The following is a 5335-nucleotide window of genomic DNA, read 5'->3' on the forward strand; positions in this document are numbered from 1 at the left end:
CTTGAACAACCAGAACCATTGACCTAACGTCTCCGGCTTGTACCCCAAAGTCTTGGCACCCCGACCCTGCAGCTGAACCCGGATGGTGGTTCGAAAAACAAAAAGTCAAAAAGTTTTTCAGATGAGAGAGCTGTACTTTTGAAAATATCAAAGAAAAAGAATTTTTATTTGTCCATAGTTCTTGGCCTCAAATTATACCTATTTCTGCCAGGCACTGTCTGGTCTTGAAACAAGAGTTCAGGCTCTGTGGTATCCAATCGAATTGATGGCGATATAGCTTCCTGCAGAATGTCGTCACTTTCTCGTTCTGTATTTGTCCCCTTTACACGTGCATCGCTAAAAGGCACAAAACGAGGCACAGTCTCAGCCTCGGAGTCAGCGATCCCCTCCTGGGCCCACCGGTCATATGGTAGGGGTAAAGGGATCCTCTTACAGTGTATGCCGTGAATCCAATTCTTTTTCCCTTTCACTCGAACTGCTGATCTTGTCGACAGCAGTACTAGGTAGGGGCCGATCCAACGGGGCTCATCATTCTTTGCACGTTGAAATTTTTTAACTAGGACCCACGTTCCAGGATTAATAGGGTGTCCTGGAGCTTCAGAGGCCTGGGGCAGAGTATCGTGAACCTGTTGGTGTAAGACATGCAATTTAGCCGTCAATTCATACAAGTAATCAAGCAGTACTGGATATTCGATTTCACTGAACTTTGTCGGCCTTGGCACTCCCCACACATTGGCCGGACGTCCAAACACTATCTCATATGGACTAAGTCCCACTCGCGAATGTACAGTCATTCTTGTTGACAGGAGTGCTAAGGGCAGAGCGTCAGCCCATTTAAGACCGGAGCACGCCTGAATTTTGGCCAACTTAAGCTTCAAGGTGCCATTGTAGCACTCTACTAATCCAGCTGATTGGGGGTGATTTGCAGCGTGAAACTTTTGCTTAATGCCTAGTCCCACACACACATTCTTCATCACTCGGCCTACAAATTCACTCCCGTTATCACTCCATACCATCCTTGGCATTCCGAACCTAGGAAAAAATTCTTTAACTAGGGCTTTAGCTGTGGATAAGGCAGTATTGTCTTTTAGGGGATATGCTTCTATCCATTTTGAAAAGGCACAAACAACAACCAGTACATATTTCAAATTGTTGCATCTTTCCATGTGGGTGAAGTCTAGTTGTAGAACTTCAAAAGGATATGATGGAGGCGCAAAATGACCAGGTGGAGTTGGGGTTCCCCTACCAGGATTGTATTTCAGACATACCATGCAATTTTTGACTACATTCTCTGCACATTTAAAGATTCCAGCATTCTGCCATACTGGAGCCAACAACTTACAAATCCCTTTCACACTGATATGTGCCATTCCATGCGCCATCGTAACCACTGGAAGCACATATGCATCAGGTAACAACCAACGCCGGTGTTCTGACAAATCAATCCAACAACCGTTTTCATCTAATTTTCCCTTACTCTCTTTCCACATACTTAATTCTTTCTCTGTGGCTTCAGCTTGAAGAGACTTCACACTCTCTATCGTGTCTTCACACATTCCAACATCACCAACCCATCTTGCGGGGCCTGCAACATACATTCGGGTTGTCACATCTTTTGCTGTTTCTTTCGCGGTCTCGTCAGCAAATGCATTACCACGCCCAACATCATCGGTAACCTTCTTGTGTGCGCTGCATTTCACAATCGCAACTTGTAATGGCAAGGTCAGTGACTCAAGGAGATCATTCACTAACTCACCATTCTGAATCTTGGCTCCATGCGAAGTCAGGAACCCACGTTCTTTCAACAAACGCCCAAAACTATGGGCCACACCAAAAGCGTACTGACTGTCAGTATATATGTTCACTTTCATTCCTGTCGACAACACGCATGCTCTTGTGAGTGCAATTAATTCTGCTGCTTGAGCCGAATTATGTGGTATGCGTGCAGTTTCAACAATCGTGTGCAGAGTCGTGACAGCATACGCAGCAGTCGTATCACCATTCGGAAGCTTGAAGCACGAACCATCCACCCACAAGGTACCATCACATTCAACCAGGGGAGTATCTTTAAGATCCACTCTCCCTTTTGTTTCTTCTTCTGTTCTGAACAGACAATCATGCTGTTCAACCTCATCTGTGTCTGCTGCGATTGGCAATAATGTGGCTGGATTCAACGTATTGCACCTCTTTATGTGCACATGACTCGCTAGCAGCGTCAACTCGTAACTTGACAATCGAGCATTAGTTAAATGCTGTGTCTTGGTCCTATTTAACAATGTGTCCACTGCATGAGGAACCATTACAATCAATGTGTTATTCATCACTAGTCCAGCAGACTGTCGAATAGACGCAGCTGCTGCCGCTGTAGCTCTTAAACAACTTGGCAATGCCCTCGCTACAGGGTCCAAAGTCGATGAAAAATACGCGCATGGGCGCGGTCTGTCTCCAAAAGGCTGTGTCAGTACTGATAATGCACAACCATCCCTTTCATAAACATACAGGGTAAAAGGCTTACTATAGTCGGGGGTACCCAACACAGGAGCTGAACATAATGCCTCTCGTAATTCCACAAAACTTTTCTGACACTCTTCAGACCATGGGACAGGATTTGGTATATCTTTATATGTTAATGCTAGCAATGGTTTTGCCAATAAAGAAAAACTCGGGATCCAGTGCCTACAATATGAAGTGATGCCCAGGAAAGCACGCACTTCTCTCTTTGTCTTTGGCACGCTTAATTGTGCAATGGCTTGGATTCTTTCTGGGGTCAGCTTCCTTCCCTCCTTCGAGAAGAGATGACCTAAATAGGTCACCTCTTGTCGACAATATTGCAGCTTAGAGAGAGACACTTTGTGATGGAAGGTAGACAAATGACGCAACAATGATGATGTAGCTCGTTTACAAATTTCCTCAGTATCTGCGGCGATTAGTAAATCGTCAACATACTGGATAAGGGTAGCACCTTTAGGTAAAACAAGGGCATCAAGCTGTGCTTTTAACGCCTGACTGTATATTGATGGGCTTTCACTGTAGCCCTGTGGAGCACGTTTAAAACGGAAGCTTCGACCTCCTAAACAAAAGCCAAAAATATGTCTGCTCTCCTCTGCAATCGGAATACTAAAGAAAGCATTCTTTAAATTGATTACTGAGAACCAAGCAGCGGAAGCTGGGATCATGGTCAACAAGGCGGTTATATCAGGGACCACTGGAAACTGTGGCACAACAACCTTATTGACCTCTCTAAGATCGATCACAAATCTGTAAACAGGTGGCTGCGAAGGTTCAGTACGTTTCAAAACAGGCAGAACCGGACTATTACAAACGTTGCCTCTTGTCTCTTCAATGACATCCTTCTCAATTAAATCATAGATAATTGTTAACAACGCTTTTTCACCTTCCTTAGAGATCTTGTACTGGGGAATGCGGGGCAATTTAACATTTGCTTTTAAAGTGACAACATAAGGCGGTATTTCCAAAAGGCCCACATCATTAGGGCCAGTGGCCCAAAGGGCATCAGGAAGAGACGATAATTCAGCTGGTAGTTCAGTCTTTGACAAATACATGGGAGAAATCACTTCCTTACCCAGCGTAAGTTGTACTCCTGAGGGAGAACAATATAATGTTGCATGTAATATCTTCAGCAGGTCCAATCCTAACAAGTTTTCATTACATCCTGTCGTTAAGATGAGGGGTGCTTTCAGCTCACAAGGTCCAGCAGAAAGGGCCATAGGACTTGAGATCGGGTTCCTAACCGGGGCGCCAGAAAAACCTACGGAAACATTCACTTCGTCAGACAAAGGCGCGCCAGGGAGTTTGGAGCGCATAATAGAACTTTTTGCAGCCCCAGTGTCCAGCAGAAAGGGCTCTGTTATACCCGCTGTAGTTACCTTAACATACGGCCCGCTCTGGTCCACTGGCACTGAAACAACTCCCTCTCTCTGTCTACGGCTGTCCTAGTAATCATTCCCTTCCGTATCATCATCTTCTGCATAGTAGTCATTATTATAGTACTGCGCTGTCTTGCCAGTCGCATTGGCTTGTTGATCAAAACTATTCATCGTATTTTGAGGCGGAAGAGGACGCGCGTTCTGGGGAACATTCCCACGCCCTCTACCTCTTGGGGCTTGCTGGCCACCTCTACCTCTTGCGCCATAAGCATTATTTGTGCGTTGCAACAATCTGAGACAATTATTTTTAAAGTGACCCTCCTCCTTGCAATACGAACATTGATTGGGACCGATAGGGACACGTGGTTGATAATACCCATACATTTGCTGATTATTCTGAAACTGTTGGGGTTGCTGATAGATACCCTGGGTTTGTCTATAATTATTCTGACCTGCACGTGGTGGATAAGCCTGTTGTAAAAGAACCTTCGTTTTCAACTCTTTCGTTTTCTTGTCTGTTCTATCCTTCTCATCTTTATCCCTATTTTCATAATACTGCACAGTAGCCAATATTTGTGCTGAAGAGGAAACGGCCCAAGAACTCTCCGAATCTTTTAATTTCTTACACAACTCTGGAAGCAAATTATGCACAAATTTATCAACAAATACCAGTTGGCCACCTTCTGTACTCATGTCCTGACCACTGTGGTCGATAAATGTTTCTTTAAACCTAGTGAAGAAATCGGACACTGTTTCATCTTTCTTCTGTTTGCACGCTGATAATTTATCCCAATTTACACGTATTGCGGGCATTAAAGTTTTCATGTAATTAATTATTCTACCAGGGAGTTCTGCTACCAAGGGATCAGGCTTGGCACCACCAACCTGTCTATTGTCCGCATTAATGATATTAGCCCATGTGTCACCTAGCTCTGCAGTATGATCTGCATTGTGAATCAATCCCCACAAAGGCTGTGGAACAACATTCCCGAACAGCATATCTATGTCTGCCAGGTTCATGACACATGATTCTGCAGTCTGCGATAAATCCTTATAATATCCTGCAGGATTCTTACGGGGGTCAGGCAATGTCTGCTTAAGGGCTAAAACTTCAGATCGTTTCCAGGGAACATGTACCCAAACACGCTGAAAATGTGCCAGAACAGGTGGATTAGCATTCGCATCACCAGGTCTCCAAACTGGAGGAACCTCACGCATCGGATATTGTCGCGCTTTTGCTTGTTTCCCTTCAGGGAATTCCTGTCCAAACAACGATTGCTGACAATCCCCATTCCTGAAAGACAGCAGTGTCGCAACTGCCTTCCCAACATCAGAACCCACAATCGTACCTTTTCCAAATTCAAATCGCACTTGACACAACTCTTGCGGACTGGAGTCTACATCATTATCTTCCAATTCCTCACAGAGAATTTCACACATTTTCTCAA

Source organism: Triturus cristatus, chromosome 1_1 (assembly GCF_964204655.1).
Source record: "Triturus cristatus chromosome 1_1, aTriCri1.1, whole genome shotgun sequence".
In the NCBI taxonomy this organism is placed as follows: Eukaryota; Metazoa; Chordata; class Amphibia; order Caudata; family Salamandridae; genus Triturus; species Triturus cristatus.